Here is a 25061-nt window from a genome sequence, read left to right on the forward strand (position 1 = left end):
GATATAAGCCATAACAGCAATGCAGAAGTTCTTCAAAGAACTTAAAGGCTGTTTCAATATTTTAAATACAATCAAGTTTTTCTACATTTCTAAATCTGCATAAATTATAAAATTCTAAATCTGGTTGTAGTGTGCATATTCATAGTCCAAATGTTGGTGTTTGAAAATATTATTGAAGTAAAGAGAATAGGATTGCTTGGAGAATTGTCTGATTGCAATGCTGTAACAAGGTAGACACAAGATAATCCCTGCAATAATACGGAGGTCTGGAAAGTAAGGAGTTACTTTAAAAAAAGTAACTGTCCAAAAGTCACAAAAACCAATGTGAAAAATCTCCCAATTATTAAACCTGGAACAGTTTAACCAACAAAATAAATAATGATGATACTGTGTAAAATCCACAGAATAAAATGACCATTTATGGTCCATACTTGATAAAAGTAAGTATCCAAGTAAAGAAATGAAATCATAGTTCTTCTTTATAGAATAACTTTAATTAATGAATGTAGGAGAATTGAGAAAAATATAAAATCCTCATTAACACACCAAATTTATTCCAGGAAAATTCTGTAAGCGAACGCTAAAGTTGGTAGCAAAATTGTGAAAAAGACCAGAGTATTTATTAATTAAAAGGGGAAATAATGCTTTACAGAAGAGAAGACAAGCCAGCACTTCTTAAGCAGTGACCAAGCTTAACACCATATTATGACCTAAATGATAGATCAAGAAAAACAAATTGTTTCTCTGAGACTCTTTTTTATCATTAGTATGTTTGCAGTGCATGATGATTGCATTGATTATGGAGACTTGGTACATGCACACAGTAAAACTTAATTATTTTTACTTTCTCTTTTACTTCACTCCTTTGTCCTTCCTTTGTCTCCTGGTTCTGTTCCCTTTTGCAAAAGATCTCTCTCCCTTTTCGTATTATCTTTTACTTTGCTCTCAAATTATATATACTTTGGATTTCTCAATTAGACAAAGCTCTCCTCCTCCTCTCCTTTGCACCTTCCCCTTTTTCTTCTTCTTCTCCTGGTCTCCCTCCTATTTCTACTGAGAAAAATGGAAAAATCTATAATTCTGTAATTCTGCAATTACCATTACAAAATTATTCTGTAATTACAAATTATAAAATTCTGTAATTCTTTTCCCTCCTTAGTCTCCTTCCTCCTCTCTGGGTCCCCCTCTTTTTCTCCTTTTCCCCTTCATTCCTCTTCACCTTTTCTTCTACCCCTTTTTCTCCTCTTCCTTCCCTTTCTTTTCCTTTTCCTCCTCCATCTTTCTTTCTTTTTCCTTCTTTTTCTTCACCACACTTCAGTTGGAAAAATACTGGCTGGATGTGGAATTTAGGATAAGATTTTCAAAATTATGCCTAATGCTTTCTTTGAAGATAATATGCTATTGTCCAGTCACACCACATAACTGATGAGAAGACTGATACTAGCTCTGGCCTCTGTTTCACTTTGGATGCATATTTTCTCCTTGGAAGCTCTTAAGTCTTCCTTCCCACCTCCCTTTCTTCTTTTTTCTGAGAACTTGGTGTTTGTCAAAATGCTGGTTGTGTTCACTTGTTTAACTTTACTCCTAAATACCCACTTATTAATTCCTGGGAATTCTCACATACTAGTCTTTTATAAAAACAACACTTTCCATTTTTTTTTTCTAATTCTCTAAAAATACAGGTACCAGGACCTTGGAGCATGTTTTATCTTTTACCTAACTCAAATCTTTTCTTAGACTTTAATTCTACTTAAATTTTACTTCTTGTTTACTAGTCTGTTTCTTCCTGAGCATATACATGGACCGTGCTTACTAGTGTTTTTGTAATTTACTATTGTTGCTACTTATCTTCCAGAATTTGAAAAGGTTTAGAATGTGTTCAACTTTTATGGTCTTGAAGTATACATGGCAGATTTTGATAGAGTCAAATAATAGGAAATTTCCAAATTCAGTAAATCAAGGACAATTAAATGTTGGTGATTTCATGTGATTCTATGCAAAAATTTTCTAATCACACACTAGTATACATTTTGTGTATAGTTTCCATGTCCTACCTAAGCTATTAGGTATTGATCACAAGTGTTGTAATTGTACATTATGCCATAGTTTAAGTAGTTATTTGTCCTTTAGTGAATAAGCTCTCAAGAGCACGCAACAAAAAATAAAATTTTTTTCAGGTACCACTGTGGGCATGCCCATTCTGACCTCCATGTTTAATATATGCTTTCCTCAAAAATAAAATAATTTGAACAGATGTGGGCTTACTAGTCACATCTGGATGGGTCCAGAGGCAGAAATGTCTTGTTAAAAGTCTATACTATGTTACATGTAGTACAACATGTGCTATATTCACAAATGTGTCTAGATATTCAGTTCTCCTAATTTCTAGGCCATCTTAATATCAGATCTCATTTTTCATGGGTGTCCAAGTCATGCAATAAAGCAGAAAATTTACCACTACTATAAACTGTGAACATTTTAGATTGTTGCCAACAAAGGCAGTATTTCTGTCCCTTGGTGAAAGCTTTGTAGTTTCCCAGCCCAGCAATCCTCTTGTAGCCTTGGGCTTGGGGCTCATCTGGTTTTCAATTGGGAAGCACCTAGGAAACTTTCACACACACACACACACACACACACACACACACACACACACACACACCCCATACTCCTTTCCCACACAGAGGAGACTTAGGACAGCAGCACACATATTTCATAGTGGCTCTTGGCTCATCCACTCCTTTCTGAGAATTTCTTTCAGTGTCTCTGGGGTTAAATTAAGACAAAGATCACTGGAGCTAAGTAAAATCATTCTTGCTAAATTAGTGCTCATACTTAGTTCAGTTCCAACAACTCAGGGGTTTGAATTTAATCATATTATTTAAGACTACAATTTGTAATTGCGAAAAATAAGTTTCTGATTACATTTGCTTGAGATTATTCCCCTCTTGCCTTTTCATTTCTGTTGACACCAGTTAAACAGGCTAAGTGAAACCATTCCAGGAACAGTGAAAGCACTGACCATTATGACATTTTAATTTGGTATTTTTAATTTCCTCATAAGAATCACTTCTTTTTAAGTAGGAAACTGTTTTGAGAACTACAGCTTGAATTTTATAATACTTATGGTCAGAAGTGGATTTTCTAATTATAAAGCACAGCAATACTTCTAATACTAAGGCAGGTTGGATTTCAGGTTTGTGAAACTCTGAAACTTTTACTATTTTGAGAATTCTCTTAAAGGAAAGGAATGCAAATGTGAATCAGAAAATTAAGTCAAAATGTCAATATATTCACAATGAGAAAAGAAATAAAAATGAAATTTGTAAAAACTTTATTGCACTGGCAGTTTCACACAAAGATTTGTTACTCTTTTTTATTCTAAAGAAAGTAGTAAAAAAAAATAATAGCAACATACCAACATCACAGACATAAACAAAAGAAAGCAAGAACATTAAAAGCGATACAGGATTTCAAAACAAAATGATAGGAATTAACAGTGGTTGTTATATTACATATTATTATCTTCAACTACATTGCTCAGATTACCAGATGTAAAAATGCAAGATTGTTCAGATGATTAAAGAGAATAAAAATCATAATTGTTAAGTAAAACACTAGAGATAATACAGAGTTTCACTAGACAAGATGGTAGGAATTAACCAACGGTTGTTCCATTGTGTACAGTTGTCTCCAAATCAGTTGCTCAAATTACCAGATATAAGTATGTAAAATTCATCAAAATATACACAATTTTAAGCATTAACTGTTCCTTTCAATAGGCTATCAAACATCAGCAGTACAGTTATCCCAGATATATATATATATAATTTTTTGCCTTCTTTCTTTTTTCTTCTTCCCCTCATCCCAGTTGTTCCTTCCTTTGAGCAATTTCTTTCCCTTTCTTAGCATCTATTGTATGTTTTGAGTTCTACTTATTCTTTCAGGTTCCAAAACCAGGAAGACAATATAATATTTACACATGTGGGTCTGATTTATTTCACTTATGAGTATGATCTCTAGTTGCATCCATTTACCTACAAAAGCCTCAAGCTTATATTTTTGTAACTGAGTAGTACTCAATTGTACAAAAATACCACATCTTTTTTAATGCATTCCTCAGTTTATGGACATTAGGGTTGTTTCCAAGTTTTAGCTTTAACAAATTGTGCTGCTATAAACATGAGTGCATGTGTATCGCTGTGGTATGATGTTCTTAATTCTTCTGGGAAAATACCCAGAAGGGGAATAGCTGGGCTAAGTAGGACCTCTAATCCTAGTTTTGTGAGGAATCTCTAAACTGATTTCCACACTGGTTGCACCAACCTACACTCTCACCAACAATGAAGTAGGGTTCCTTTTTCCCCACATCCCCTCCAGCATTTGTTATTGGTTGATTTCTTGATGATAACCATTCTTTCTGCGGTGAGATGAAATCTCAGTGTTGTTTTAATTTGCATTTCTTGAATGACTAATGATGTTGAACATTTTTTCATGTATTTATTCACCATTAGTATTTCTTCATCTGAGTTGTATGTATTCATCTTAGATGCCCATTTTTGGATTAGGTCTTTGAATTTAGGGTGCCTTATTTTTTAATTCTTTTTTTTGTTTGTTTGTTTTTCTTCCGATATCAGGAATCAAACTCATGATGTTGCACTTGCCAGGCAGGCCCTGTGCTGCTGAGCTAAATCCCCAGCCCCTAATCCTTTATGTGTTCTAGACAGAAGTTCTTTGTCTGAGAGGTAGTTGACTAAAATTTTTTCCCAATTCATGGGTTTTCTTTTTACTCTATTGGTGATTTCTTTTTTTTATATGTATAAATTTTGCTTTTCATTAAAAAAACCTACATAATAAAAACAAATACATAAACAAAACAGAAAACATAGCATAGTGATATATGTGCACCTATGTTTATAGCAGTGCAATTTGTAATAGCTAAATCTTAGGAACAACCCAAATGTCTTTCAACTGAGGAATGGATAAAAAAGATGTGGTACTTTTACACAATGGAATATTACTCAGCTATAAAAAAGATAAACTAGAGCCTTTTATAGGTAAATAGATGCAACTAGAGACCATATTCATTAGTGAAATAAATCAGATACACATGTGCAAACATCATATTTCCTCCCTACTATAAGAACCTGAAAGAGTAAATAAAATCTTAAAGGTACAATCGATATCATGAAAGGGGAAAGAAACTGCTTACATAGGAAGGAGCAACAGGTGATTTATTTTGATGTGCCCAAAACCTTTCAGTAAGATGAGATTCCAGTTCATAATTTGATGTATTTTCAGTGCAGTTTAGTTTTTGTTCATGAACTCTCTGCTTACCCCTATGTCCTCAAGATTTTGATCTACTTTCTTTTCCAATAGATTTGTTTCTGTTTTAATATTTAGGTCTTATATCCATTTTGACTTTAGCACATAGTGAAAGACGTGTGTCTAATTTTAGTCTTTGGTATGTAGAAAGCCAGTTTTTCTAGCACCATTTATTAAAGAGGCTATCTTTCTTCCAGTGAACATATTTGGTCCCTTTATCAAAGATAAGGTGGCTGAGTGTGTTTGTAGTTGTGTCTGCATCTTCTAATCTGTTCCACTGATCTAACTGAAGCTGTGCTAGATTTGAGATGTGGCACATCAAGACAGTGTCATTAGTAGATTTTGATAGCTACCAAGAGCATCAAAGCATGCTGAGAGAACTCATAGGGGTGCGATTTGTTGTCTCATTTAATTAAGGCTCTGGTGTGGCTTTTGTGGTTATTACCATGGAAGCAAACAAAAAAAAAATTCAGTCTAATGATCGCTCTGTTGCTATTGTAAATGGCCAATGTAACTCCAACTCAGATCAGCTTTCAGTTGGCAGAATTACTCCTTCTGAGTGCAATGATCACCCAGATGCAGTTTCACCTACATATTTTCAGTTGGCTGTTCTGATCTTTTGAATAACACTGTTTATAAACAGCTTAGCATAAGCCCATGTCAACTTCAAGTGCTTGAAAAGAATGTGGAAAACATTGATATCTAATTTCAAAAATTAAGATTGTTCTAGTATTACCCTAGATTGCCACTCCCCTCAGCTGCAGTGCCGATCCCATAAGCATCTGGGATGTGTTATTCTACTCTTACAGGAAAAACACTGCCTGTTTAAATCTACCTCAGAAGACATATTTGCTATTTGTGACACAATAGGAATTCAGTTGTACCTCAAAATATTGAGCGCCTATTTTGTTCAAATTTCTGTTCTGTACTGTTAAATTCATTTACAATTCTTGGCTTCACAACTTCCTTAGCAAATGAAGTTAGACACTGATCAAAGGAAAACATGCACCTTCAACAGGTATTTATGTTGCTGAAACAAAATCAATGCATGCAATTCCTAGTTTAATGGAGGGAGTTCAAGGATGCTGCTCTATACTGAGGTTACTACAGATAAAAATAATATGGTATTTGGCATCTTTCAAAAAGCCAGTAGAAAATGTTTTGAAAGTTTTTGCCATTAGGAAATGAGAAATGTTTGATGAGATGGATATGCTAAACCTAATTTCAACATTATATGTAGATTTTAAAACATCATGTCACCTCACTAAAATATTCAATTCTTATTGTTTATGTTTCACTTCAAAGCAAAATTATTTCAAATAAAAAATGTTAGTAAGGGAAACAAACCAGATCAATTTCAATGTAATTCTTCTTTATTTGCATGATTTTTCCATCTCTCTCACACGTGCATATCCATGAAAACATATGTACACAGATCTACATTTTTACCATATGGCCTTTCTTTCTCTCTTGCACATAGAAATATATAAACACCTATATATACACATCCTCAAATAAAATCACCATCAATAAAAGAATGTTCAGTAGCATCACTATTGTGGAATATTCCCTGGAAGTGAAAGTCAAAGAAAAATGGTAAAAGATATATGAAGATTTAAATACTAGAAAAAAAGATGTAAAGTTATTGGCTACATCTGCTTTTATTATACACCTGCAAACTCTTAAAACAATACTTCAGAAAAGTTTCTTATTGGAGTAATAAAACAAAAGTAGGAGAAATAAGAAAAACCAGCAAGACAAATGAGAAGACAACAGATATAAAAGATCTATTTAATTGTTTCTATGAATAATGAAGTAAAAACATGTTGGAAGCAATAATTTAATATTTGCTAAAACTGAAAATATAATAAAAATTAATATAACATGACATTAGTAAAGTGTATATGACACATATGGATAAATTTGAATATAAGGAAATAAACAGAAAATTGCTTGTTTTAATGAGGAAATTCACATTTCTGTCATTAATTCACCTCAACTGATTCACCTCAAACTCTTTATATTGTTGAGATAATGTTTAAGAGGAAAATACTGTAATGATCACAAAATTATGTTAAGGAGTTGTAAAGTTTTAAAGTAGCAAAAATTGTAAAACATGAAATTGTAAAAATTGTAGCTGTCTAGACTTTATGATTGATTCATGGTCCAATGTTAGGATTGTAGGTGTGAGTGCTACACCCACCTTAGAGAGGGTTGGCTGAATAAAATATAAAGAAGGAAAAAGGCTTCCCACCTGCTCCGCTCCCTTTTTGCTCTTGTTGCTTTGCTATCTTCCATTGCTGTGAACTATTGCCCTCTGCTATGCACAAAACTGCCTTAGAGCCAGTATGGAGTAAAACCTCCACAAACTGTAAGCTAAATAAATCTTTCCTTCCTTAATTTTGGCCTTTGGGTATTTTGTCTCAGCGAAGAGAGAAAAGTAACCAAGACACCACCTGGTACGAGACGAGTGGGACCATGTAATTCAAGAGCCTTTGGGAATGGCTTGTGGAAAGAGTTTGGAAAGGTTCAGAGAAGTCACCTGAAAAGGAAGTGGTGGAAAGCCTTAGGCTGTTCTGTATGGGAGATTCTGGTTAGAGCTCAGAAGACCAGAAGAAGGCTGATAGAAATCCTGCCAATAGACTGGGTTTGGGAGGTTTCTGCTGGGAAAGAGAACTGCATTGGTTGTTAGACTCCCAATGATGTGTGTTATGGCTTGGCAGAAAGTTTGTCTGCATTTTGCTCATGTCCAGAGACTTTGCCCAAGACTGAGATTAAGGATGATGGGCTGATTAATCTGGTAAAAGAAATTTCCAAGCAGCTGAACGTTGGGGAAGTGTCATGGCTATTGTTGGGGCCTTTTAGCCAGATTTAGGTTGAGAACTAAGAGCAAAGAGCCCAGCAGGAAGATTTAAAATGTTGTGAGCTTGGCCAGAAAGGAAGCTCCAGTAAAGCTGTGGACTACAAAGATAGAGCTGAGGAGCTCTGGACTGCTGAGAAAGAACAAGGAAATAGAAAAGATGGCCTGAGGGTATCAAAAGAAGCAGCTAGTCCCCACCATTTGCAGCCTCAAAACTGCAAAGGTGAAAGATTTTGCTTTGAGAAGAAAGCAGCAGAGTACCAGTTTCCAGAATGGCAGCGGCATAGAGAATTTATTCCTCAGAATCAGGTGCAGACTACTCACCGATTCAGCATTTGACCTCTACAGCCAAGAGAGAAGGAAGTCTGGCTACTGCTCCAGCTTGCAGTAGACCTTGACATCATCCACATGGCGCTGGTTTTAGGTGCATGCAGAATGCAAGAGTTCTGAGGTTAAGAAGACTTCCACCCAGATTTCAGAAGGCCTGGGAGGCCAGGCAGTGTTCCCCTGAAAGGGCAGTGTATGAAGCTGTGAGTGTGAAACAAAAGGTGCAGTGCAGACCCTAGAAGTTTGGAAAATCCAGGAACATGGACCATTAAGGAAAGCTGCAAGGGGGAGCAAAGCAGGCCTAAGAGAAAGGCCATGGAAGCTATAACTACCAGAAGTGCCATAGGCGTGGATTCACGCAAGCAATTTCGAGCTCACAATGTGCCACAGATTTCTTCAGATACCGGACATGGAACTTCAGAATTTAATGTTTGCCCTGCTGGATGTTGGACTTGCTTCGGTCCCGATGTTTGTATCCCTGTTTGTATCTTTTCTAATGATAACATTTATCTTGTGCCACTGAATGTTGGAAATGTTTAACTTTTCATTTGTACAGGAGCTCAGAGCTGAGTTTGCCTTAAATCTCACAGGAAACTTGAGACTTGGACTCTTCAACAGTGCTGAAACTTTTAGGACTTTGGCAACTCTTAGAGATGGACTAAAATGTGTTTTGCATAAAGGGATACACATAAGTCTTTGGGGGGCCAGGGGCAGAATGTTATGGGTTGTGTCTGCATGTTCCCCAAAGCCTCATTCTGTCCTGGGACAGACTGCCAGATTTTATGATTGATTCATGGTCCAATGTTGGAATAATGGGTGTGAGTGCTACACCTGCCCTGGGGCAGGTAGTTTGCATACAATGTAAGGGAGGGAAAGAGCCTGCTTTCCTCTCATTTTCCCTTTTGCTCTTGCTGCTTTTTGCTGTCTTCTGCCACTGAACTGTTGCCCTCTGCCATGTGCCACTCTGCCTTGGTGTCAGCCAAGTATGGTCTGAAGCCTCCACAAACTGTAAGCTAAATAAACCTTTCCTTCCTTAATTCTGGGCACCAGGTATTTTGTCTTAGCAATGAGTGAAAAATAACTAAGACAGCTTGGTCAAAAACTAATACAGAATTCTACTGAAGGAAATTTCTGCCTCTGCAGCCAGACTAGATAAGTTAGAAATACAAACCAGTCAAAGAGAAAAAAACTAGGCCCAGGAAGGTCTTAGATAGTACAACTATTGTAAGAACTGCACACTCTTTATTTACATAATCCTGAAGCCTCCTAAATTACCATTTCTTAAGGCCCCTATCCATACTAATATCCACCACCAAAGGACAGGGAAAAGTCGTGACCAGAGGAAAACCAAGGATAGAGTGAAACAGAGCCAGGGAGCCAGTTGGATTCTGGGAGCCTACATGGGCAAGAGGATTCCAATCAATCAAAGGAGCTGAGGACAAGAAATTCAGGGAGCGTTTCATGTCCAAATATTCCCTATTCATCCAGAGTATCTATCTGTCTTCTCTCTTCCACCTTTCCCCACCTTCAAGTACATCGTCTTCTTTCATTTTAAACTCTGCTTCTTTAGTTCTTTAGCGACACTGGGCTTAAGATTGCTGGGAGCTTCCTGTTCCAGCAGAGCAGTGGCCTGGCTGGGCACTGTGTACAGCCCTGCACAGACATCACACAAATACTTTACAAAAACATTGTACAGATGAAGTAAATTTATAAAGATTTTACTAGGGTTCATAGCCAGATAGAATCAATAAAAATATAAGTGTAGTTATATTAAGGGAGTTACTGGGTAGGCTTTTGGGATCACAAGTGAGACAGTCCACAATGACTGTCTACATACACATTGTGAACCCATAGGACCCAGGAACTGCTCAGGATAGTAAGATGGGAGCCACAGAACAGTTCAGAGGAAGTATCACACATCAATCCAAGGTTCAAGGCCTAAAACTCGCTGTAGAAATCAGTACAAGTCTGTACTGGAAGGCAGAAGAAACTGGGACCATGATCAAAGGCTGGAGTGAAGAGTCCGCGTTGCCTGCTTTCCCTTTTTAATCCATCCAGGCTGCAAGTCTATTGTTTAGTGTTACCTGCACCCAGGGTAGATCTTCTTCCTTCAGTTTACTAGCTTTCACATCATTCATCTACAGATACACCTAGAACTGCGCTTGATTAATCCTCTAAGGATTTCTTAATTCATTCAAAGTGACACTTTGTGGTTAACCATCACAGACACTTTTGAATTATATCCATTTGTATTCCTCTTTATGTTTTAATATTTTATAGGATGGTCATTAGGACCAAGTCTTTATGTTTGTGTCTCAATGTAAGCATGTGAAGTAAATTAAGCTAGAAATATGTACTATTTATCTGTGAAAACAGCCCAGAACACAGAGTTCACTGGGTCGTGGGACAGCCAATTCCATTTGTGTTGTACTTTTGCTCATATGTAGATATTTCATCACTCACAAGAGAATCACAAGACACTCTTCCCCTCAGGAAGCAGTTTTATTGTAGGAAAAAGAAAAATTCACACATACGTAGTTAAGTCCTAATGCAAAGAGTTTTTTTATTTTCCAGTGCATTAGACAGAATAGTGAAATAACAATTATAATGAAAAATATTAGTGTTGTACTACTATAATATTGATGTCTACAGTGTTGTAAAGATCTGACACCTTGATGCATTTTTCAAGCAAGAAACAAAAAGTAAGGACTGAATGGAGATTTGGAATTAGTTGAATACTTATTTTATTCAAGTGGTAATGGCATTTAGAAGAAACATTTGAGAACACAAATGATATTATATTTGAATACAATCATAATTTAATCTTATTAGTAAAATATATTCATATTATTAATAATGGTTTGTGATTGAATTATAAAGCTGTTTTAAATTTCTGGCCTTTTCTTGCATTATAGATTAATACTTAATTTAAATTTATAAATAAATTATTTGCTTTTATGTTACATGAGATTATCAGTTAACATAAAACATTATAACTCTTCACATTTATATATTTAAGAAAAAACAGTAGTTTTGAACTGATGGTATCAATTAAACATATAACTATATAAATATAAAGAAAATAGTTCTATAGCTATAGTTATAGATCTATTATAATTGGCACTAATACACTATTTGTGACAATTAGCCCATATGGTAGACTGGGAAAATGCTACATCTGATTTACAAGTGTTGTCTGTGGTGTTAAAAGACATTTGGTTTAACTACAGTGGGTTTATTGAATCTTGGCTCTGCAGTCAGCTATTACAATAACCTTGGACATATTTAACCTTCCCATTTTATGTATGAAACAGGAATGACAATACATGCCCCATAAGGTCTTGAAGGGGATTTAATTTGAAAATGCCTAGAAATTCTCAGAGCGCTGAAAATCAGCAGCTTGCTTAACACTGTAATCCTAATTTTGTTATCCAGTAAAACAGATTACAGCACTGGGTAATGCTGGAAGCAATTTTTTGTTCTTTGCTAGTAGCATTTTCTGTTAAAAATACTATATTATTCTTTGACCAAACAGTTGGAAAACAAAAATATAAACTCATATGTATGGGTATCTTTTCATTTTAGGTGAATCTTCATTATATCCATATATTTCTCCCTGAAGTGGAGGCATTTCCACAACAAAATACAAAATAAGGTCAAACACTAAATCAGGAAATGAACAACCTAATCTCACCAAATGCACACATGCATGCATGCATGTGTGTGTGTGTGTGTGTGTATGTGTGTGCTGGAGAGAGAAGGGGGGATTCCATACTAATTTGGGGAAAATATTAATTTAGTACTTTGTACAGACAGATGTTCAATAACCATTTCTAGACAATAAGTAAATAGAGTGAACTTTGCAATTTAATTTTTTCTCATTGCACTATAAAGTTTTGCTCAATTGAAAGTTCATTACAATGTGTAACAATAGCATTTGCTTTATTCCAGGCACTCAGCTCTAAGAATGATAACCAAGATTAATGCAAAGCTCTTGTTTTATCATAGCTCTCCTATAATAAAGTGATTCAGGTCCACCTGAGGGCTAGTTGTATTGAGGCCTTGTACAGCATGTAACTATGTATAATTACCCAACTGGAATGTTAGCCAGTAGTCATTTGAGGTGTAGAATCAACTCATCTACCAACAGCCTGAGAGTCTTAATCAGGTCCATCACTCAGCACTGGAGTGGTCACTGTTCTTCTCCTTACTGAGATTTTTGGGCTCAGTTATTCCTCCGTGATGTGAAGAACTCAGTGCCTCTGATGACTTTGGACTTTGCAGTTTGCGTGCCAGGGTCGTGAAATTCTCACCCTGTCTTAATACCCTATCATTTCTACTTTAGAAAGAAAACCTTGAGTAGGAAGAACTCGTGCATTCTCTGGATACATGTACCTCCAATCCTGCACTCACTGATGAGCAAGTCTGCCTGTTTTTATGCTCACCCCCACCTCTGGGGACCATAATAAACCTCAGCAGCAACACTCCTTTGCAAGAGAATTGTGTTCAGTGTTTTAAAGATTAATAAACAAAGAATCATTTCAAGTATAGCTGCACTTTCTGGAATCCTATAGTGAGCTTTAATAACACTGCTTTTATTAAGGAGGTCAAAACAGTCAATAGGCAATTTGTTTTGTTTTCCTCTCTTAAATTCTATTTTCTAGCTTTCCCATCACACTCAACACCAACCACTATATCCACACTCCAAAGCTTATTAAATATATAGAGACACAGATGCACACGTGCACACACACATATGTACTTGTGAAAATACAGGTGATGAGAACTATCTACAATACCTTTACGTATATGCATACAAAAGTTTAAGAATTTTGCCTTAGAAAATAAAGCAGATTTCTTGAAGTCTCTAACAATACAATTATTTTAAAAGAAATAATGATTCAATGTCAATTGTGCATACAGGAATTCACTTCACTTCTTTTAGTGAAAAACTCAAAAGGCAAAGATGACTTATAATCCTTAAAACTTTGGTTGCATGAACCCTATTATGTAGGGAAATTAATATTTAGGAATGTGAGAAAAAGGAAGAAGATGGATGAATTTCCTGCTGTACTACTGTATTGTCAACCACTGCCACAAAAATCATCTGAAATATTAATGGAGTAAATAAATGACTATGATGAAATGTAGAGCTCATGAAAAATTGCAAATTAAGGGAAATTAGATGGTGCAGCAGATGCACAATTATTTTTTAAAGCTTAGTTATAATCACATAGACAGACTAAATGGATCCTTTAAAGAACAAAGGGACTGGTCCAGCAATCCCATTATGTCTGACGACGGAATAAGATTCATTTCAGAGGGAATCTCATTCTTTATGCATATGGCTGCATTATTGTCCCGGCAGTGTAACCTTCTCTCCATGCTTTGTTTGACAGAATACGCAAAACCTAAGCTTGCTATGGTCATTTGTTGTAGAACTGTTCGTTCTTCATGAGAAAAACTGAGCGCATGTGTGCCACCTGGTGTGCGCACAGTTGCATTGCAGCTCTAAGATTTTTTTCTTTTTCTTTGACTTTTGTAAATAAAAAGCGGAAGAGGAGTTGAAGGGAGGGGATGGGAATGAGAAAAAAAGAAGCAAGATAGATCAGGTTCCGGTACAGATTCCCTATGATGAATATTATAAATATATACCTGTAAATGTACCAATAAAATTTTAATAAAAACAACTTTAAGAGGTACAATGATAGTGTATGGAGAGGAACATAAAGGATTCCAAAACGCATAAGAAGAGCATATTTAAACTCATTTAAAATAATCCAAATAGTGTACAGTATTTCACAAATGGTACTCACCTTAAAAAACCTCGTATTAGATTGCTAGGTTCCCATAATAAAATAGCACAGACTTGATGGCTAAAACAATTTCTGTTTTCTCCCGGGTCTGAAGTTAGAAGCCCAGCCTGGTGCCAACAGAGGTGATTTCTCAGGAGGCATCTGGTTTTCAGATTGATGTACCCTTGTTATTATTTCGCATCCTTCTTCTTCCATGTGCTGTTTCTCCCTAATGTCTTTTTTTTTTCTTTAAGCTCATCTGTCCCATCGCACAAGGCTGTACCCACTGAATTCCTTCTAACATCTCTTTAAAGACCAGTCTTCAAATCCAGTTATATTATGAAAGATGTTAGCTCTTTGTGGATATTCAATTCAGTTTATCATAGAATCAAACTATAGATCTGGGGTATGTTATGCTTTAGATCTAGAATGTACCCCCCAAACCTCACATGTTCAGAAGCGAGACTTCTGCAAGGTGGTGGGACCACGGGCCTGCATGGGAGTGAGAACTTGGTCAGGTGCAGGTCACTGGGGCTGTGACTCAGAAGGGTTTTCAGCCACCTGGTTCTTCCTTCTCTGCTTCCTTGCCCCATGAAGTGAGCAGCTTTGCTCTTCTATATCCTTTGCCATTGGATTCCACGCTGCAGCTGGCTGACCCTGAAGTTAATCCACTGAAACTGTGGTCAGAAACAAATTTCTCCTCCTTCCATTTGGGGGTGTTAGGTAGCTGGCTAAGACAGAGTGTGTAGATAAGGCCCAGGACAAAGAATTCTGAATATTTATCAGGACACTGTCGCTTGTACATCATCTATTTTCTTTTAGGAATTTAATCCAGAGGCATTATACTGCAATTTGCAAATCTCCAGGAACACATGCAGCTGCAGGCACCAGGTAGAATCCAAACAGAGTTTTGTGAAAGAATAACAATTATGTGAAGAGACTATGTAAATGTAGCCAGCTGATTTCTCCTTCTCACAGATGTCTACCTTGCCACCATGGACAGTTCTTTCAGCTGTCAATTTCATTCCATGTTTGAACAGAGAGAAGACTTTTTGTGAAGGACAAAGGCTTAAGGAATCACTGAAAAAGAAAAATAGAAAAGAGAAGAACACATCATCTTGTTTTCTTTCATCAGATGATATAAGTACGGCAAAAATGCGAAATAAAAGTAAACCTGAAATTGACTTTCACTTTCATGAGTTTAGAAGCATATGAGAACAAAATGTAGTACAGAAGAGTAGGTACTCGTTACTTTTCTTTTTGTTCTACCTTCAAATTAAACTTTATGCCAAGGTATTTTATGAACTGACTTATGACAGAAATCAGGGAAAAGGGAAATCAAATGTATTCTGATTATTGTGGATAAAATGAAAAATTTAAAAATATGTGCTCCTGGTTAAATCAGAGATGATTTTAGAGTCAAGAAAATCACTGAAAGCACTTTCAAAGAACAGAGAAATGGACATGATCAGAATGGGGCCATAACTACTTCAGAGTGTGCAAAGATATGATTTTTCCTGGACTGGATGGTAGTTACATGGAGGTTCTTTTATGATCACTTATTGTAAGTTGCATATGTGTCATCAATAGTTAACTTTAATACATATTTACCTTGCATATATTTGAAAGGTAGTGTATGTAAAATTATGAATACAAAAGCATTAGCATTGATTGCAGGACAGCTATAAGGTAAATTTGAAAATTTTGGGAGATCATTGGACATCTGGAGAATTGTGTTTTTCCTTACGGTGTTGCCTGGTCCAGGACCTTTGTTTCTCTCTGGAGTACAGATAAGTGCTGTGCACCCCCATGACTTCTCCCACAGTTGCTGCATCACAGACATTGCTTCAGCCTGTGGCTGCTGCCCTCAGTTTAGCCAGAGCGGGTGCAGAGCCCAGCTATGTACTGCGAGAGCCAAGGCAGATGCACCTGCTCTGCACCTCTTCTTATCCCTGCAGCATGAATGAGTCTCACTGTACAGTTCCCACAACCTCGCCAATGCTTTCAAAAGGTATTTATAATGTAGAAAAACTCAAGACTGCCTATAAATTGAATCTGCTTTGCAGAGCGTGTGCTTGCATCCACCATGTGTGTGCACATATGCACGCACACACACACACACACACACACACGCTCGTGTGCTACAGCCACCTATACTATGCCGTTCTCCTTGCTCAGTTATAGTCTAACCGTCTATGGCGAAGACAGTGCAATCTACCACTTACGTAGGACTTTCATATTCTCACACTCTTCAAAGCTCAGATTCAAGAGAGAAAAAGAAGAAACACAGTGCCTTGTCCTTCTTCTGTTCCTACCTCATCTTAGTTTGGGGTAAGATTCATTTTCTTTCCCAGGCTCTGCATCTCTCCCAGGTTTTGAGAACCATTCTCTAGGACAGAATTCAGCCCTTCTTTCAGAGCTGTGTAGATCTATTTTGACTTAATAAGAGCAATCTCTTACCAAGAATATAGTGACCTTCTTTATCTCTTTCGATCATTATTGGTTTGAAGTTGACCTTGTCTGCAAACAGAATAGCTACTCCTGCTTTCTTTCGGGTTCCTGTTGCATGGAGTATTGTTTTCCATCCTTTGACTTTAAATCTGTGGATTTCCTTTTGAATTAAATGCATTTCTTGTATACAGCATATTGCTGGATTTTGTTTCTTTATCCACTCTGCCAGTCTGTTTCTTTTCAGTGGTGAATTGAGGCCATTTACATTAATGGTTATTACTGATATGTATTGACTTATCCTTGTCATGTTATTCTTCCACTGTTAGTTCTATACTTTCCCTTCTGTTTAATTGCTTCCCTTGCTTGGTAGTTCTTTTCTATTGTTGGTCTTGAGATTGTGGTCATGTTTATCTTTCTGTAGAATATCTTTCAGTACTCTTTGTAGGATTGGTTTGTGGTCATGAATTTCTTTGTTTGATCTTTATCATGGAAGTATCTTATTTCTCCATCGCTTTTTAAAGATAGCTTTGCAGGGAACAGCAATCTAGGCTGGAAGTTGTTTATCTTTCAGGACCTGAAATACTTCACTACAAGATCTTCTTGACTTGATGGTTGGTGTTGAGAAGTCTGAAAGATAAACTAGAGGCTATAAAGAAAGATAAACTAGAGATCATACTCATAAGTTAAATAAATCAGATTCACAAGTGCAAACATTGTATTTTCTCCTTACTATTAGAACCTGAAAGAGTAAATAAAATCTGAAAGGTACAATAGATATTGTGAAATGGAAAAGAAACTATTTAAATAGGAAGGAGGAACTGGGATGAAGGAGAGGAGAGGAAAAGAAAGAAGAAAGAGAAAAAAATCTATGTATACACAGAATAGCTAGGATAATTGTATTACTAATATCTGTTGGTTTATTGAAAGGAACAGTTAATGTATAATTCTTTGATCAGTCTTACATGCCTATATCTGGTTATATGTGCAACAATTTTGAAGATAACATTATGTAATATAACAACCATTGTTAATATCCTATCACCTTATTTTGAGATTCTGTGTCATTTTTATCACTCTCTATGCTGTTTTGTTTATGTATTTGTTTTTGTTATTTTGGATTTTTCTTTTCTCTTTACAATGAAAAATAAAATTTATATGGATAGCTGGGATAGGTATATTATTGATGTCTGTGGTTTATTGAAAGGAACAATAAATGTTTAAAATTTCTTTTTTCTTGACCAATTTTTCACATTTGAATCTGGTAATCAGAACGACTGATCAGAATACAACAATATGTAGTCTAAGAACCATTGTTGAACTCCTATCATTTTGTATGGTGAAGCTCTGCATCATTTCCAGTGGTTTTTTATTACTTGTTACTGTCTTTGATTGTTTGCTCAATCTTACATTCTTATGTCTGGTGGACTGAGCCACTTCATTGAAGATAGCAATGTGTAATCTAGCAACCATTGTTAATTTCTATCATTTTGTTTTTTGAAGTCATGTATCATTTTTGCTGTTTTTATGTTGTTTTGATTTTGTCCTTGTTGTTTTGTTAGTTTTTTAATTATTAAAATAAAAAAGAACAATCTCTGCAAAGCTGAAATACAGGCATGATTTTAAAATATATTTCTGTGCTACTTTTTAAATTATCCCTTTAAATTTTCTTAAACACCGGAAAGTCTGAATTTTTCAGAATTCAATGCCACCAGCAAGAATAAGTGCAGCTTACATCTCACTCTGAGTAGTTCTGTTCTTGTCTTCTTCCTCCACTGCAGATTCCTCCTACCCACATCTCAGGGCCACACGCATGCTCCCAGTTCCAGATCCCAAGACAGGAGAAAGGTCTACCTACAAAATGCAGTTGCATGCACAGAATACACTAATCTATAACACTTTAAAAAATGACACATGTCTCCACTTCAAAGTCAGTGTAACTTCAGATACAGCTTTGATGATGGTCAGCATAGACTTTTTTTACATTGGAAGAGGTTAGGGAGTATACAGGCCTTGAAGCCTCACTTCCACAGTTGTTCTCAGCTTTGTAAACTTAACTGGTGTTTTCTGTGGACTTCTCTACAAATGGGATTGTCCCTCCTAAGGTGAGATTTAAATTGCTGAAGCTATCCTTTCACACATGAAATGTGGTAGACTTTCCAACTTCTTTCATATATATTGGTTTCAAATATCACTAGGCAAAGGTCAAGCCTTAAGCTCAAGTTTCCTGACAGTCTGTCTTGTACAGCCAGTTCTGACAGGCGTAACTTCACAGAGCAGCACACACAGCCCAGGAGTTTGAGGTCAACCTTGAGATGAAGCCAGCAAACTTGCTTTCTCTATTGTCGGCATGCTGCAGGGCTGTTTTCTGTTCCTTTGTGTCATTGGTAACTTAGATTTCTGCCATCTTCCCTGGCTGGTTGAGTAGAGGCTTGCCTCAGCCACTGAACTGCAGAGAAAAATGTGACACATCTACACATGATCCTCTCTCCTTTTTCTTTCTCTAAAATCAAAACAGCATATAACAAAAACAGTACAATAATTACAGAAATATGGCCATATGCCACATTGCTTAGATTAAATTCTTGCCCGGCTAAGAGTGGTGTTATTCTGCCAGATTCCTGTCATGCTGGTTAGTACGGCAAATGGTGCCAGGGAGGGAGGCCAGTGATTATTCTACTGAGATCTCTTATCATCAGCTCTCTTGCTAAACAACCCTGCCATGAAGGTTACTGAAACCACAACACACCCATCTCCTCAAGGAATCAAGAGCCTCTATGTGGGAGGGAGAGGAAAAATGGATGATGTTAACTGCAGCCAGTGTGTTCTGCCAGATGTCTGCCCGGTGCTGGAACTGGAAATGTGGAGGTCAGTTAGTGTTCAGCTGAAGCACCGTGGCTGGGAAGCGCCCTGTGTAAGACAGAAAGCCCAGGGTATGGGATGAAAGGCTTTGTGGCTGCCTGAGCAAATACATTCTCAAAGGGCAACTTGAGTGGGGGTGGGAGGGAACATGCAGCTTGGAAACTGTGTGTGAAACTGCTGAAATGTAGATTGTGTCCTGCCAGTTGGGCAAGAGGAGAAGAACTAGAAGATACGGTAAGTGATATACACAGAGCAGTGTCCCTCTAGTTTGAAAGTTAAAACCCCAATCAACTTTGTGACGGTGGTGGAGCCAGGGCTTTGGGAAACAAGAGGCTCAGATGGGTTCTAAGAGTGAATGCCCCATAGTGGGACTCATGCCCTTGCAGAAGGAGATAGCAGAGCACTTCCTCTTTCTCTCTCCACCAGGTGAGGATACAGAAGCCAGAAAGAGACCTCTCAGCAAACCCCGTCCCGCCAGCAGCCTTATCTCAGACATTCTGCCTGCGGGACTGTGAACAATAAACACTTCTGACTTCATACCACGTCTATGGTATTTTGTTATGAAAGCTTACGCTGACTAAAGCAATGAGTATGGAGCGACAGGCAACCTCAAGGTGATGAAGAGTTTTGCTGCTGTTCTGGGAGACAAGGGCAACGCTTGAAATTGGAGACTGACTTGATGAGCTGAGCGGAGGAGCACTGCAGCTCAGGAAGACTGGAAAGAGCCTCGCAGCCAGGGAGGGGAGTGGGTGATGTCTCCCTGAGGGGGCGAGTGGGCGCGCTTAGGTGGATGATTGGCTCACTCTGCTGCGCAAATAATTTGCTGATGCTGGCCAGAACCCTCAGGAGAAAACAATTCTTCATTGGGCTTTTAAGACCTTTTCTGCTACCCCCTTCGTTTCGCTCCTTTCTTGATCTACCTGGCCCGGCTTTCTGCTTCAGCGCTGCTGGAAGTATTTTCGAAACGCTGCAAGTCTTCACCGAGCTCCTGTTCACATTGCTCTAGTTCAAAATATATTCAAGGACACTTTTCCCTTGTGCTCCTTTCCCACCCTTTTCCCACTTCACCTGGTTAATATTTGTTGCACTTCTGCAGTTTCAGTTGATATATAATTATCTTCACAAATAAAAGCTCTTCTCCAACCACAACCTTAAAGGTTTTGGTTTTTGTTTGTCTGTTTGATGCGTGAAGGACAGGACCCAGAGACCCCGCGATCCTGCAGAAGGGCTGGCAATGACGCACATGTCCTGCACACCTCTCCCCACTAATCAAGATTAGGAAGAAGGGTATTTTGCTTATTGCTTCCTCCCAGACACACACAAAAAAGCAAGACACCTAGATCCCTGTTCAACATTTTTCCAATGAAAAACATTACAATGCTGGAAGCGTACGAAAGTGATTGTCTCTCTAAATGATTTAGATGATTTAATTGTCTTTAAAACTGAGAGTCATCAGTAGAGGGAAGGAACTAACCAACAAATAAGTAGGAGATAAAGATCACAGAGATCTGCTGTGCTGTGATAGCAAAGTGACATAAAGATAAATGCAGCCGGGATGTGTTGAATTACAATTTGGAATGACAGAATAACACAATGTGGTGTAACAGAACGTGACACAACATCATATAATACGAAATCAGTTAATTTGACTCTCAAAAACAATTTTTTTGTATCTACATTTTGGAAACAATAACTAATGCTACGTATAAGACATTATAAATATGGTGGACTTATTTAGAGAACTTAGTAGAAGTAACTTAAGATATTAACTTTGAAATATTTGAAAAAAATAAAGCAAATTAATATCCTATTATAATACCATACTTTGCATATTTTATTTAAAACTTTTCACTAGTGTCCTGAAGGAAGTGTGTATTAAATCAAATTTAGACATTGACAATAGAAATACGTCTATCATTTAGTAATTTTAATGCACAGCAAATCATGATTACATAAACAAGTTTAATTTTTCTTTTCCACTTAGAACGCTGGTAACCAAGTTATAAAGACAGACTTGTGTATTTATACACGTTGAATCACAATGACCAAATCAAAGTATCTCTGAAATCAAAGTTTTTTCTGTCATAAGACCAGGTGAACTCTAATTTTCAAACTCTAATTTCAAATATATAATATACCTAAATATAAGGAGAAACATTCATATTTTCACACAAATGAGAATCAATCATGTCCAGTATTTTCAATTATTTCCTCATATAGTAAATGTTAAACCTCTTGATTAAAATATATTAAAGTAACTTCATGGTAAAAATTATTTCTCTGTTAAAATTTGGGCTTCAAACTTAAGTTGAATATACTACATTTTCATAAAATGATTCAGAAATTGTAACAGTACTTGAAATTATTCAACAATTATGTAAATGTTCCTTAAGCTAACACTCATGCATAAGTTTGAAGTGCTTGAGGTCATCAGTACATGCTAGTCATACTCTTTGAGTGCGGTGATGTAAATGCTCTAGGATTTCAGTGATATTTCCCATTGTATTTTACTTACACATGATTGGATATGACTAAATGATAACATATACATGCAGCAAATGTACTTAGTTTTCAGTTTGACATGTTTTATTTATTTAAGGAAAAGAAACTTCAAGCCTCTATAACATTCTTTTCAGGGGGCCATATTCCTGAAATTATAGGTTTATTTTAAAATGTGTGGTGCTCTCTGTCAGTCAGTTCTCATCATGTATTTACTAAAGAAGTTTTTTTCTTTTAAGTGGTCAAAATTAAGCCATAGCAAAATTGACTCTACAACTTTTATTTCACTTGTGTTTTTCTTTATGTGATGCTGCCATCGTGTGGTCATTTTATGAATTTTTTTCCTGGAATTATGACCAGTTTTGTTCCTAGCCAATAACAGAAACCCCTTTAGCATTTCTTAATATATCTTCTAACGTTTACAGTATTCTCTCTAATAATCCATTATACCTCTTTGTAACTGAAATTTTTAGATAATTTACCTAAGAAATGTGTTACATGATTTGATTTTGTTTTCTATATACATTGACATAATATCTACTTTAGGGAGAAAAAGAAATTATTTTCAAATTTTATCTTCACACAAGTATATTTCATGATAATTAACCCCCCACGTCCCTCCATAAGATGGAGTCATCTATATTAACAGGTGAACAATTCCACATTATTAAAAATGGACCTATATGGTACAGATGTTATAGTTAGAGTTAACCATATCGGGTGCTTATCACTGTTACACGCGGTAAGTTTCAGAGTAATTAACATATTTCATTTAATTTCATAGTTGTGAAAGAACTTAGAAGTCTTTTTTTCTGAGCATAGGCCTTTTAAACTATGCTGAATTTTCTCGTTTTTCTTTTAAATTAAAATCAAAGAGTTCAACCTATCATTTCGTGAGTGTACAGAAATCATCGCCCCATCGCTTTGTTCCTGAGACAGAGCGGGGAGCCGTGGGAGCTGCGCGTGTAGGGTCGTCTGCACTCGTGCGCTTGATGCTTCCACCGCACGACATCATTTCGTCATCCCTTTCCCCTCCCTTCTCCCCTCCCTCCCTCCATCTCTTGATTCCCCTCCCTTTTGCAAGAGATCTGTCCACAGTGTGAGATTTCTGTCTGACTAGCTTTGAGCTGTGTCTGGCCAACTTTCTATCTGTGGGCTTGATCACCCGTGTCCTCCTGCGGACACTATTTGAGCTCCGTCTTGGGTCTTTCTCCTACAACCACGCAGGGCTTTGTGGAGGTAACTTTAAACGTTGTCCAGACTTCCTATATTCCTGGTTTTTCCTAACTGAATTTGTTAGAAGCAGCAAGAATATCTTTTATCACATTGTTCAAAGTAGTTAAAAGTTTCTGATTGTTGTTCTGTCAAATATACATCTCAAAACAAAAATATATGTTTCTCAAGACAGTTGAGTGTGATGATGTATTTTTTTTTTTTTTTTGGTCTTTTTGAGACAGGATCTACCTATGCAGTTCAGGATGGCCTTGAGCTCACTTTGTAGCCCAAGTTGGTCTCGAACTCACAATGATCCTCGTGCCTCAGCCTCCTGAGTGCTGGGATTACAGGCATGCACCACCATGCCTGGCTTTGATATACCTTTTTAAAATCAGTTTCCTGAGAGGCTGAGGCAAGAGTAAGTTCAAGGCCAGGGTAGGTAATAATGAGGCCCTGTTCAAAAGCAAATATTAAATGGGCTGAATATGTAAGTGATATAGCACTTGACTAGAATGAAGCGATTGCTCATTTTAGCGCAAAACAAAACAGAATAAAACAAACCAAGACAAAACCCAATATGCGACATCATGAACATAGTGGTCATGAATGATCATACTTTACCAGGTGGAATTTATACAATTACCTGTAGACTTTTGAGACCTAATAGAATTAGAAATCATTCACTAAATATATATTTTGTTTTAGATGTACATGCGTGTATGTATACACATATTATGACTCATGATGATGCAAATGTTTTTCTTAAAAGCATACTTATAATAGAGACATCCAATTGAATATGAACATACTACAAAGTGTTGTACTGTTTTCTACTGTTAGGTTAAAGGATATACTAAGCTTGAATATTAAAAAAACAATAGCTACACACAGCTGAGTTATAGAATTGTGCACAGGCTTTAGTTATCCTTGAGAGAATTGTGACGATCTTTAGTATTAGAATGAACTGTTTTGGAAACACCATGTCCCCCACTTCTAGGATGCACACAGTACCTGAGAAAATAGGTAAAGCTGAGGTGTTTAATCCATTCTGGCCATGAGAGGGTGTGAGCAGGTGCCTCTGCAGGTCACACCCACCTTGTGATCCTCTTGCTCTGGGTGGGCAGTGAGGTTACCATTCTCCATTATAGTATTTTGGGTGAACAAGAAGTATAGTTCACAATGGTGAGGGTCTACATCCTCTTTCTGGGAGCTGACCTTTAATTCCATCATGATGACTGTCCCCTGCTTGTTAATTCTGTTGCTATTGATGTGGGAAGTTATAGGCTCCAGATGTTACAATTGTAACCTGTAGTGGTCTCTGTATATTGCGTCACTGCCTAGATGCCAGGAAGTCTGAGTCCGTGATGTATTACATGGACAAAAGGGGACTTTGAATCTGTCAAAAGAAAACTTTTCTAGATTAAACTGCAAAGATTCATGGTGTATTTTCAAATGTCAGTATAAGGTCACATGGTGTGACTATTACAAAGCGTTGGAAATCTAATATACTTGGGCTAATATCAGTCACTTGTTTTCACAGATTTTCTAGAAGATCTGATACTGCCATACATGGAGGTAAAAAAAAATCTATTTCCTTCTTATACCCAGAACTTATTATGGCTTTTATTACTCAGTAACCACATGATGTACCCTTTAACACAAGAATCAACTGGAAACACCAAAAAAGAATGGTAGACTTTAAAAGAATCAAGAGACACACAGAAAAGGCTGGA

This window comes from Chinchilla lanigera, unplaced genomic scaffold (assembly GCF_000276665.1).
Source record: "Chinchilla lanigera isolate Chin_1 unplaced genomic scaffold, ChiLan1.0 scaffold00025, whole genome shotgun sequence".
Lineage (NCBI taxonomy): Eukaryota > Metazoa > Chordata > Mammalia > Rodentia > Chinchillidae > Chinchilla > Chinchilla lanigera.